At 42.7% G+C, this 13,045-nt stretch overlaps 1 protein-coding gene across 1 annotated transcript in view; it reads right to left on the bottom strand.

Moving 5' to 3' along the window:
- Positions 1-10,941, bottom strand: part of LOC126425143 (cytochrome P450 4g15-like) — a 168,074-nt gene extending 157,133 nt beyond the window's left edge. The window contains exon 1 of the mRNA XM_050088090.1: positions 10,812-10,941. The gene's annotated coding sequence lies outside the window, so the exon portion shown is untranslated. The remainder of the gene's footprint in view (positions 1-10,811) is intronic.
- Positions 10,942-13,045: the final 2,104 nt, after the last annotated feature.

Here is a 13,045-nt window from a genome sequence, read left to right as displayed (position 1 = left end):
TATATCTACGATAAGGATAGAAGCTCACGAATTGAATTAAAGTTTGTGATATGGCTGGGATTTGAACCCCTACGTATATGAGATCTACAAAAATACGTCATTTAACAGGATACTGGCATCGGGAAAATTCGATTTACCAGAACCGAGAATAGTACGTAATGATAAGAACAGAAAACTAGGGTCATTTGTCTTTATCTAGACATGTATTAAGACCGTATCCGAAACGCAACATAACTGTGCAATAACGTATTTATGATTACCGTCTTACACGAGAATGAAGAATGATTTAATATACTTTCGGTATTCTTTCGAACAAGTAGAGAACTGTAGTTACAGATATACACCTTCAACACAATCGCACAAAATAAGTAGTTAAAGCATTCTGTCAGAACTGAAGATAAGAGTCCAATTTCATGATAGAGAATTACAACATTTACAACTAACAGGGCTAAGAAGTAACTAGGTAGGTCTGGAAGTACGAGATTATTTTGCTAAATATTTCATAGCGGCACAAGGTTAGATTTCGTGCCAATACCAAGCTGTCAACAGACGGGAAGATGAATAAAAGACCAATTGCTGGAACTACCTACATCGAACGTTTTTTTATAATTTTTTAAATTATTTTACGTTATTGAAATAAAGATACATTACGTACTGACGTCGACTATTTTCTTTTTCTTTGCTGGTTGGTGATTCCCAGTCTTCTGCTTTCTCCTCCCAAGCATCATTTTGTAAAGATTTATTACCACACTCAGACAACGATTTTGCGTATTGCAAAGAGCGAAATTCGACCTCCGTAGTCGGCACGAACTGGCTGTGCCGTGTGGCGCATTCCGGAGAACGTAGCGCACTGCTCGATAGCAAGGCGGCGAGTTTTAAGAGCGTTGTCGTGTCGATAAGCATTTCGCTACCCATTTCTCTCATTTCGGCGCTTTTCTAAAGGCAGCTCTCGTGAGAACGATGCCCTACTAAAGGATTTTCTAACTCTGAGTGACTCAACGCCTGAAACGTAGAAGGGTTGCCAGTCTACTCTGCATCACATCAAAACAACGCCGGTGGTTAAGAGGCCTCGTTGCGTGCCTCCGGAAAAGCTACATGCTGCTCAAAAAAAGTTTGGAGGAATGATTAATGATTAATGATGGTTGTATTCCTCGCTCTATGAGTGTTTTGATTCTCCCTTACAGATGGTCAGGAAAGAAACTCGAGAATCTGTGCATATTACAAAGTTTTGAACTCTAGTACAATCCCTCAAAGGTACCCTGTCCTGAACGTGCTTGATTTTACAAGAAACTTGTCGGGTGTACTTTTTTTTTAGTCTTCTTTACTGTCCTAAGGCTTTTACACAGATTACCATGGTCCCCACAGACAAAATGAAGGCTGCTACTACTGCACCTTTTGGGCTGTTCAAACACAATATTACGAGTTTTTGACTGCCTAAGGCAGCCCAAATATTATAGCGGTTCATGCACGAAGTTCGTCAGGGTTGTCCATTCGTTTTTTGCTATGACGATGACATATTAATTTTTTCTGCAACGTTTGAGGGCCATCTGAGATATTTTCCTGGCGTGCTCGAAAGGAGGACTGTGGTATCATGATTTACGCTGACAGGTGCATTTAAATGAAGAAAGAGGTTCCTTTCTTTGTCTACAAGGTGTCGAACAAGGGCATTTCTCTAATGCGTGATAAGGTTTCTGATATTCAAAACATGCTTCTGACAGAGTCTCTATTTGAGGAAGAAATTTCTGAGAATGTACGTTTGGTGCAGAGCATTGTATGGTACTGAAACGTGGACTGTGGAATCACCGAAACAGAAGATAATCGAAGCATCTAAGATGTAGTGGTGGTGCTACAGAAGTTAAAAATTAAGTGGACTGGTATGGCAAGGAATAGGTAGGTTCTCTGCAGAATCGGCAAGGAAAGGAGTGTATGCAAAACACTGACAAGAAGAAGGGACAATATAACAGGACATCTATTAAGACCTCAGGGAATAATTTCCATGGTACTAGTGGAAGCTATAAAGGGTAAAAGCTGTAGAGGAACTCAGAGATTGGAATACATCCAGAAAATAATTGAGTACCTAGATTGCAAGTGCTAATCTCAGATGAAAAAGTTCGCACAGGAGATAAAGTCATTTCGAGTTGCATCAAACCGGCCAGAAGACTGATGACTCAAAAGAAAAAAAGATCATCGCAAACATCTTCCGATGCTGGCTGCAGTATAAGAGGCTATTAAGGGGACATTGTACATGAAATTTGACATTTTCTGTTTCCTACTCCATATTGTACTTTGGACTGTCCTGAACATTTTGGTATATAATACATTAAAATCAGATAATTGTGAGAGCTTCAAATAATATTTTGAATATTGACATGTGACTGTCAAATTTCGTGGCTACACATATACTGCCACAGCTGAGCAGTCATATCTTGGGAACTACACAGTCTAGAAGGCTGTGAATTGCTTTGTTTGGTGCCTGCTGCTACGTCTCACAAGTTGGCACTACGAATAAACAAATCAGTCCTTTGTTTCTGATTCCAGTTTTCGTTGAAAGTAGTGTGACTATCAGCTATTTTTGTAGTAAGCTAACTTATATTGAGTTTTATACGTCAATAAAATGACTAAGCGTAAAAGTAACTTCAAGAAACGCAAATTTTCGGGTAACAGATATGTGAGACCTGCATTTCCTTCTGAAGTACTTGAAAACATGAGTGCTAGCAGTGAAGGAAACCAAGATAATGTTCCTGAAGTGACCACACCCCCTAATCCATCGAAAAGGACAGTAACTTTAGAAACGGGTGACAGTGGTAAAAGTAATGATATTATGGACAAGTCATTATTGATCTGCAAATCCTTGCACAAGTTCTTTCTGAAACTGTCTCTCGCTGTCTTTGTGCTGGTGAAGTTAAACTTTATGAGGACATTGGAGCCAGAATAGGTGTTGTGTCTAAATTAAGTATTAAATGTCAGAAGAGCAAAAACGAAAAAGCATTTCATACTTCATCAAAGTGTTCAGGTAATGAATTGTATGAAAATAATGGGAGCCTGTTCTATGGCCTTAGATGCATTGGTAAAGATGCTAGGGCTGGTAATGTTCTCTGCACTGTGGTGAATTTGCCAAAATTATCTTCTAGGTATACGAAATATGTAACAGCGATTGGGGATTCTGTAAATGCTGTGGCTGAAGATTCAATGGTTGCTGCTAGATCAGAAGCCGTTGAACAAAATGAGGGTGACAGAGACATCAGCATTGCTGTGGATGGATCCAGCCAAAAGCTTGGGTTTAGTTCTAAAAATGGTTTTACATCTGCAATAAATATTGACACTGGAAAAGTTCTGGATTTTGAAGTTCTCAGTAAGTACTGCCAAGGTAGTACAGTGAACCACAAGAACAGATTACTTCATAAGCAGCAGTGTATAAAAAACTATGATGGCACAAGTGGAGGAATGGAGGTAAAAGGAGAAGTTAACATTTTCCATCATTCGCAGAAGGAAAGAGGTGTCAGATATGTGAATTACTTAGGTGATGGAGACAGCAAGATTTTCACTGCAGTACAAAACAGTAAGCCATATGATGTTCCTATACAAAATCTTGAGTGTGTAGGACATGTCAAGAAAAGGATGGGAACACGTCTGCGTAACCTAAGAACCAAGCTGGGTAACACAAAACTGTCTGATGGCAAGACAATAAAATGTGCTGGAAGACTAACGGACAAAGTAATTGATGAATTACAGGAATATTATGGGAAAGCCATTAGAGATAACTGTGGCAATTTAGACAAGATGAAAAGAGCTGTGTGGAGCACTTTCTTTAATCGAATATCAACCGATGAAAAGCCATATCATGCTTTGTGTCCACCTTCACCAAACGCTTGGTGTAAATATAAGCAAGCTGAATTTTCTGGCACCCTGCATGAATTTACACATAAACATACTCCTCCTTTGGCAGTAATGGAGGCAATAAAACCTATTTACAGAGATTTGGCAAAGCCTGAGCTACTAAAGAAGTGTTTACATGGGAAGACCCAGAATGTGATTGAGTCCTGGTTGCGTAGTGCCGTGTGCCTAAAAATGTACTTGTTGGCCTTATGACTCTAACGTTAGCAGTGTCTGATGCTGTAATATCTTTTACTGGTGGGAACTATGAAAGACTTAAGGTGTTCTGGAGAAGTTAGGGGTAAGATATGGACAGAACACTGCTAAAGGACTGCGAGAACTGGATGAGCTTCGTGTTTGTGAAGCAGAGTTGGCTGCTGAGCAAATGACAAAATTAGCAAGAAAGAAAAGGAGGAAGAAGACACAGACTAAGTCTGTATAAGAATTTGTAATAAAAAAAGTTTTAAACCTCAATATCTCTGAACTACATTTTTTGCAATAAATGACCCGTGTTCTGAAAAAGTACTGATGGTAGAGACATGAAATTTTCACAGCATGTCAAGTGTGAGATTCAACACATATGGAACTAGAATAATTAAAATATCCTGAGTTGTTTTGTTTTTAAATTCATTTATTTACAAAATTCTGTCAAAAATTGAGTGAAAAAAGGATAACATGCCCCACAATACAGTTTTATTAATGATTCTAGTTCAGGGTATCTAAAAAGGTGCATTCAATAATTATGGAAAATTGTAAGTTGGTGTCTTAAAAATTTTTTCACGATGATGGGTCACATAATTCGATAATTTAACATTGGCGGCATAGGACGTACAATGTCCCCTTAACAGCCTCCTTAAAGGACAGAACACTTCTGGCAACAGAAAGGTTTCTTGGAATGATAGGGCAGTTAAGGCTTTCGAGGACTTAAAACTTGCTTAGGTTTCTTAGCTGGTTCCCCCCCTCCTAAAACTCCCATTGCTCTTTTTGTTGCTACTAGTCAGGTCACTACGGATGCTGTATTGCAACAATATTCTTCCAAAAATTTCTAAAAACAGCAACAACCTTGGAATGCTTCTGATGTCTGATAACCAGTTTTCTTGTTGGAAAACATTTTCACCCTTGGCTTGCAGACCAGAGTTTTACTGTATATACTGACCACAAACCATTAACATCCATTTTCAAAAATGGTCAGATCTAATAGCCCCACAACAAGTACGCCAGGCCTATTTCGTAGCTAAAATTTCTACGGATGTCCAGCATATTTCTGGGCAGGACAAATTGGTGTCAGATTGTTTATCTTGCAACTGTGTGGCGATTAGCGTCAGTGATTGGGTGAAAGTGGCTGCAGATCTGGACACAGACCCACTCTCACTCCAACATCAACTGCATCCAGAAACGCCCACCGCTGGTTGGTTTCGCAAATGGTATGTAGTCTGATGCCTCTGGACTAAAAATACGTCCATTAATCACGGGAAATTGGGGTCGAAACGTTTTTCATTAATTTTAGCCTTTGGCTCACCCAGGAGTAAGGTGGACTTTGAGTTTCGTTAGAGAGTTGTCTGTCTCGAAATACTGAAGTGTTGCCGAAGTTGGGCGAGGGAATGCGTCAAGTGTCAGCAGACACTTTGGTGCCTCTGCTGCTGCTGGTTTTGCCACCCATTCTGGGAGGTTTCCTCACCTGAACGTCGACACTGCTGGGCCCCTCCCCCTTCTGAAGGATGGTCAACCAATTTATTCTTTGGCCATAGGCTGTACATGGTCAGGACGTTTCTGCAGTATCTATTCCTCGCATTTTGATATCTGTGGTTTGCCCGTTTTGGTATCCCACAGGTCATTAAGTTAGAAAGGCGACGCCAGCTTGAATGCCAGTTATTCACAGAACTATTGCATATTTGTGGTTGCAAGCATATCCGTACTATGAGGTACCATCCCTCCAGAAGCGGGATGGTAGATTGTATGCAACGCACCTTAAAGACGGGCGTTGTCGTGCCGTCTTGGTATTGCCTTTAGTTTTATTGGGACTGCCTACTAGTATTAAGCAGCACATGCAATGTTTCCCTGCACAGCTGGTTTATGGTGGATCAATAAATGCACATGCTCATTTTTTTGCTATCCAAACTTCCTCCGTCACTGTCCGAGGAGTTTGGTAACTTTTTTAAACAGACTACAAATGCTTATGAAATATCCGGTTCCCAAAACCCCTACTGGACAGGGACCTAACCTGTTTTGTACATAAGCATTTGAAGACGTGTCACTATTTTTCCTTATGTGATGTTGCTGTCAGCTCTCTCCTTACCCCTCACTATCCTGGCCCTTTCAGGGTCCTACAGCGTGATGACAAGGTATTTATGATCGACAAAAATGGTAAACCAGACGCGGTCTGAATTGGTAGGTTAAAGCCAACCTATTGTGATAGCAATTTGGGAACTGCTCCCATATGAAAAAAGGAATAGTAATAGTGCGCCTCAGACTGCTTCAAACGAAAGTGTACCTCTTGTTATCCAAATTGAGTCAGGTAGACAGGTTGCATGTCAGTACCCAGTACCCTCCTGGTTTTACGAAGGTTTCTTGAAACTTGTAATTTGCTTTCTGGATTCTCTTCCTATGTGTACTGTTAGACGAGCTATAGCTCCTGCAACAATGGGGGAGGGGGGGACCGCTAATGTGGCGGTGGCGGTTTAAGTGAAGTTATGAACTTGGAATAGTATGTGGTACCCATGTATATTATATTTAGTAGTGTTTGTTTAGTGCTATTACAAAGTATACCTAAACTAAAGCAAGTAATGCATACAGAAAAGTTTCTTCGACCGCCGTCACACAGCCCTGAAGACTCGTCAGCAACTGTCGCCCTACTCACATAAAACAACTGCCGGCCGGAGTGGCCGTGCGGTTCTAGGCGCTACAGTCTGGAACCGCGCGACCACTACGGTCGCAGGTTCGAATCCTGCCTCGGGCATGGATGTGTGTGATGTCCTTAGGTTAGTTAGGTTTAATTAGTTCTAAGTTCTAGGGGACTGATGACCTCAGATGTTAAGTCCCATACTGCTCAGAGTCATTTGAACCATTTTTCAGTAGTGGAAACTACATCTTAGATTCAGCCCGCCCGGTTGGCCGTGCGGTCTACCGCACGGCTTTCCGGGCGGGAAGGGGCGTCTGGTCCCCGCCACGAATCCGCCCGGCGGATTTGTATCGAGGTCCGGTGAACCGGCCAGTCTGTGGACGGTTTTTAGGCGGTTTTCCACCTGCCACACCGAATGCGGGCTGGTTCCCCTTATTCCGCCTCAGCTACACTATGTCGGCGATTGCTGCGCAAACAAGTTCACATAAGACTGGATTCCAAGGTTGAAACTTGTACAAAAAACTGCACTCGATAAGTACAAACAGAAAGTCTGAAAAATTGTTGGAATCTACATTTTTCTTTATCACCACTCAGAACAAAGGACGTAGCCCCTTCAGCGGGCTATCGCCTCGATGAAATTAAATACGACACAGTTGCCAAGTAGTGAAATCGAAAGATATTTTGATTTTCAGTCATACTACGAAAATGGGAAACGCACTGTTGACAGCCAGCAAGGTCAACGATAGATTTAAGCTATCTATACATCCATAGCACTATTGGCTCTCGCCCTCCCCTATTTTAGCCAAGACTAGTTGTTGGCCTATCTTGAGCTCACTTGTTGCTTCAGTTAGTTCAGTTCTTACAAACAACTGAATGTAATATAAGACCTTCCATTTATTGTTTTAGTGCTGTATGCTATTGTGATACTTTTTCATTATGTATGTAACATGAAAGAAGAGGAAAACAGATTTTTAGTCGCCCGTTGGTGTTATGGCAACTTAAAAACATGTAAGCGTTACTATAACAGCCCAATTAGCTGTCTGTGGCAGTTAAATGTAATCAATAAAGTCGTTATTTTGAGGCTGGTAGAACTTTGGGGTTACAATACGTCAGGCAGGGGAGCTTTAAATATCATTACAAATAACATTAAATTAAGATCAGTGCATATAAACATACTTGGATTTGTCTATTTGTCTAACATTAAATTAAGATCAGTGCATATAAACATACTTGGATTTGTCTATGCCGTACAAAAATCCAGTTGATCAACAGAAATATCGCCCAAATGACAATGGTTGCGTTTCTTTAAGAAATCTGCTCAATATTCTATCTCGAGTATCCCAAATGGCAAAATATCGCCGAATGTCGTCACCCGGGCGGTGCCGATTATGAAAGCCAGTTCCGATACCGAACGATGGGGAGTGGTTCGTGGAGAGCGCAAGGGGTGTGTGATGACCGCACATTCTATAGTCCGTTCGTTCCTAACAGATGTTTACAGCATCCTGCGTGAATTTGCCCGAGCCCAGTGCGTTCTAGATCCCTCCCTCCCCCTTTCGTCAAAAATATTCAAATGTCTGTGAATGCCTAAGGGACCGAACTGCTGGGGTCATCGGTCTCTCGTCTTACACACTACTTAAACTGACTTATGCTAAGAACAACACACACACCCACGCCAGAGGGAGGACTCGAACCTCCAGCGGGAGGGGCCGCGCAATGCGCGACATGGCGCCTCGAACAGCGCGGCCCTCTTTCGTCCAAAATCTATTTACGCTCTTGTAATACTATAATAACTGAAGCCAGCAATTCCATGCACGATTAAATCTTAAAATATTCATGCATTCGTGCACTATCAAATGACTAAACACGCACAATTAAAGAAAATACAATGTCAGAATTTAATATCTTTGTTGCGATGCGTTTTATTTTATTTTAGAAGAGCGTACAACAACCCGTTTTTGAAAATTCTGCACCGACTTGGGACAGCTCTGCGGGTGGAGCCGCTGAGCTAGGAACCCTTGGATCCGAGATGCGAGGTGGCTTAAAGCCATCCGCCGACAACCTTCAAAATGGTTTTCCGCTGTTTTTCAGTTTAGGCAAATGCAGGGTTTGGTCTCTTCTATAGGCGACAGTCAAGTCCTTCCGAATAACGATCTTTCCTGACAAATTCCACTGCCGTTGAAGATGCAGTACCCCTGCTTAAATGAAAAGAGCCGCATAGAAGGTGATCCGAGCACCTCTTTGGACACCCCCATCTCCAAAAGCCGTACGATAAACAAAAAAGTAATCTCCTCACCTCCTCATTTAGGCTCATGCATTTGTCTGCCGGGACATCTCCAATGCAGAAAAGCATCTTTCTTACATCACGTAACGTAAATGAGGAAATCTGGGAGAGTGTAAGGTTGAATAATTCCAGATCCTCGCATTTACGCCACATTATTCTGTCTTTTCCGTCAGACAGAGATCTCTTGATTCGAAAAGCCCTGTCGGTAATACTAATGGTGTCCCGAAAAATTAGCTCAAGAGGAAAGGTTTAAAACGACCTTGGAGCGTGAAGGTAGTTCGGACCATGGCGGCTTCGTTGGGGTTTGTCAAAATACAGCACTCCTGAGTAATTAGGTTATACCTACGCTTGGTGAAACACCGAGATCATTTTCCAATAAAATGGTTTATCGTCCTTTTTGGAAATTTTCAGTAAAATGAAAAACTTGAGAGTTAGGTCCTCTCCCCCCCCCCCCCCCCCTCCCCCGCGCGCGCTTCTCAAAATCCTGGCTTCCTGGCTACGTCCTTATCATAACACATTTGATTTTGACTACCCCTTTAAGTACTTCGTAGTCTTCCGGCCTCAAAATTGAATCTACACATCGGAGAAACAATGAGAGACATAAAAGAAGCGTTCCAGAATGGTCAAAGGATATCAATGATAAGCTTTCCTGATGACATTGGTGTCCTGATTGAAAATGAAAAATTATTACAGGATGTTCTGCATGGAACGAACATTGTCATAAGTACAGAATATGGACTGAGAGTAAATCGAAGAAAGACGAAAGTAATGAGAACCAGCAGAAATGAGAACAGCAAAGAGACTTAATATCAGGCTTGGTGATCACGAAGTAGATGATGTTAACGAATTTGCTACCTAGGCAGCAAAATAACGCATCATGGAAAGATCAAAGAGGACATAAAAAACAGACTGGCACTGCCAGAAGGGGCATTGGTGTACGAGCCAAGTCTACTGGTCTCAAACAAACGCCACGGTTTGAGGAAGAAATTCCTGAGGATGTACCTTTGGAGAACAGCATTGACAGTGAACTGTGGACTGCGGGAAAACCGGAACAGAAGAGAATCGAAGCATTTCAGACGTGGCGCTACAGAAGAATGTTGAAAATTAGGTGGACTGATAAGGTAAGCAATGAGGAGGTTCTCCGCAGATTCGCTGAGGAGAAGAATATACAGAAACCGTTGACAGGGGGCTGTAGAGGGTAAAACAGTACGGGAAGACAATGATTGGAATACATAAAGCAAATAATGGGGACGTGGGGTGCAAGGGCTACACTGACATGAAGAGGTTCGTGGCGGGCCGTACCAAACCAGTAAGCAGACGGTTGACTCGAAAAATTTAAAAACGAAAAAAATATTGTCTAATTTGTCTGCAAGTACATGTTTTACATATTTTGTCGAGCAGATGGATGCATACGTTGTGAAATGTTTCGATGGTACTTTTATTTCAGTTCTCAGAAGTGTAAAGAGTTCAATGTACGACCATTGGCAAGAACTTGTACTATGAATTCTATTTTGGTTTCTAATAAACTCTATTGTTTGTGCTCGTTCCTTAATTTTATTAGTACATTACGATTTGTCGGTGGAAAGGGTAGTCCCCCACTGCCTAATTTGCACCGTTCAGATGCCGAATGGCACACCGGACAGCTGTCACGCGTAAACTAAAGCGAACACTGGAGACAGGCGAGACACTCAGTACGGGAAAAGAACGCCAAGGGCGCTGCAGTAGACGCACGTGTCTGCAGTAGGCCATCTAGACAACAAAGTGGGTCGTGTAAAAGGGGCTTGCAAGGTGCTAGAATCTAGACGCAGAACTACTCACGCAGCGCGCAAAGAGGCTCACGAGCAGTGGTCGCCGGTGGCAGCCCGCCCAGGAGAAACGGAATGGCGGCGGCGCAGGGGCGTCGCGTCTGGACGGCCGCGGGCGCTGCTGCGCTCTGCGCGATCCTGAGGAGTGCGGTGTGCACGCGCTGGCCGACCTAGCCACACCGGTTCGACGTGTTCCGCAAAACACGTTGACCTCGCAGGCAGCCCTGCGGGTTCCAAAATTTCCTACCAGGTAGTATAACACGTGTTTATCGGACAGCAGTTCCAGAATTCTCGCTGACGACGCTGTGGTCACCAGCGCAGGACGATCGCGACCTACTGCGGAAAGACCCGTACAAATTTTCCACTCACTGTAATGAGTTACCGCTCTCTTTCAGTACGGACATGTTCGAGACAATCACAACAGAGAGAAAGAGACCCTTACGGTCCGATTGCAATGTCGTCCGAAAACTTCCACGTTTTAATTTCTTCTCTCTCAACTTAAATTCTCTTTCCAAATTTCACCTGGCTTTCATTCACAGCTTGCTCGTTGTACTGACTGACTGCTACCATTTCATTTCCTCGAACTCTTGTAGCTCAAGTCCGGTTTTTATAAAAGTTGCGTGAAATTCACATACAGCATTTTTCTCCCCGCGTTTTATCCCCGTCATCTTCAGAATTTCAAAGAGTTTATTTCATTCAAAACTATCGAATATTATTTCTAAACCTACAAATGCTGCAAAAGTCGATCGGTTTGACTTCCTTTAACGGAACTCAAAAAATACGTCGTAGGGTCAGCATTACCCCAGATCGTGGGTGGGATATTACCGCGCGTGCTCCAACATTTCTCCGGAACCGAAACTGGCGTCAATCCCAAAGAAAGCAGGTGTTGACAGATGTGAAAATTACCGAACAATCAGTTTAATAAGTCACAGCTGCAAAATACTAACGTGAATTCTTTACAGACGAATGGGAAAACTGATAGAAGCCGACCTCGGGGAAGATCAGTTTGGATTCCGTAGAAATGTTGGAACACGTGAGGCAATACTGACCCTACGACTTATCTTAGAAGAAAGATTAAGGGAAAGGCAAACCTACGTTTCTAGCATTTGTAGACTTAGAGAAAGCTTTTGACAATGTTGACTGGAATACTCTCTTTCAAATTCTGAAGGTGGCAGGGGTAAAATCCAGGGAGCGAAAGCCTATTTATAATTTGTACAGAAACCAGATGGCAGTTATAAGAGTCGAGGGGCATGAAAGGGAAGCAGAGGTTGGGAAGGGGCTGAGACAGGGTTGTAGCCTCACCCCGATGTTATTCAATCTGTATACTGAGCAAGCAGTAAAGGAAACAAAAGAAAATTTCGGAGTAGGTATTAAAATCCGTGCAGAAGAAATAAAAACTTTGATGGTCGAAGTAGAGAGGATATAAAATGTAGACTGGCAATGCCAAGGAAAGCGTTTCTGAAGAAGAAAAATTTGTTAACATCGAGTATAGATTTAAGTGTCAGTCGTTTCTGAAAGTATTTGTATGGAGTGTAGCCATGTATGGAAGTGAAACGTGGACGATAAATAGTTTGGACAAGAAGAGAATATAAGCTTTTTAAATGTGATGCTACAGAAGAATGCTGAAGATAAGGTGGGGGAGACCAAGAGATGAATATACTAAAGAGATTCAGAAGGATGTAGGTTGCAGTAGGTACTGGGAGATGAAGAAGCTTGCACAGGATAGAGTAGCATGGAGAGCTGCATCAAACCAGTCTCAGGACTGAAGACCACAACAACAACCACTTTTTACCCATTCTTCCGCAAACAATTCACTTCGGTAATTCGCAACAGTCATTTATGAAGTCGACAGTTCCGTAACATTCAGTCCTGTCACTGTCAGCACTTGCTTTCTTTGGAATGAGAATTAACACGAGGGACGTTTACTAACTGACGCGAAAATTTTTTTGTTCTGAAAGTGGGTTGGTTTTATTCAGGATTACAATACACTGTATTACTCCCCACACTTTTGGCTACAAAACCCAGGTTTCTAACGTAACCTTCGTTCAACGTGACGGCCTCACGCCTCCGCACTGGGAAGGCCTCAGAGCTGACGTCAGTAGCCTGCCGATCAGCCACGTGGGGTGCGTCCTGCACTTGGCCAAACAGTTGCAGGTCGGCAGATGAGAGATCCGGGCTCCAGGCTGGACGCGGGGCAGCGGTCCGGTGAAGGTCCGCGAGCCGCTCACACTCGTGGCAGGCGACGCG

This window comes from Schistocerca serialis, chromosome 10 (genome assembly GCF_023864345.2).
Source record: "Schistocerca serialis cubense isolate TAMUIC-IGC-003099 chromosome 10, iqSchSeri2.2, whole genome shotgun sequence".
In the NCBI taxonomy this organism is placed as follows: Eukaryota; Metazoa; Arthropoda; class Insecta; order Orthoptera; family Acrididae; genus Schistocerca; species Schistocerca serialis.
The sequence above is the reverse complement of the archived record's forward strand: the minus strand, read 5'-3'. Positions and strand labels throughout refer to the sequence as shown.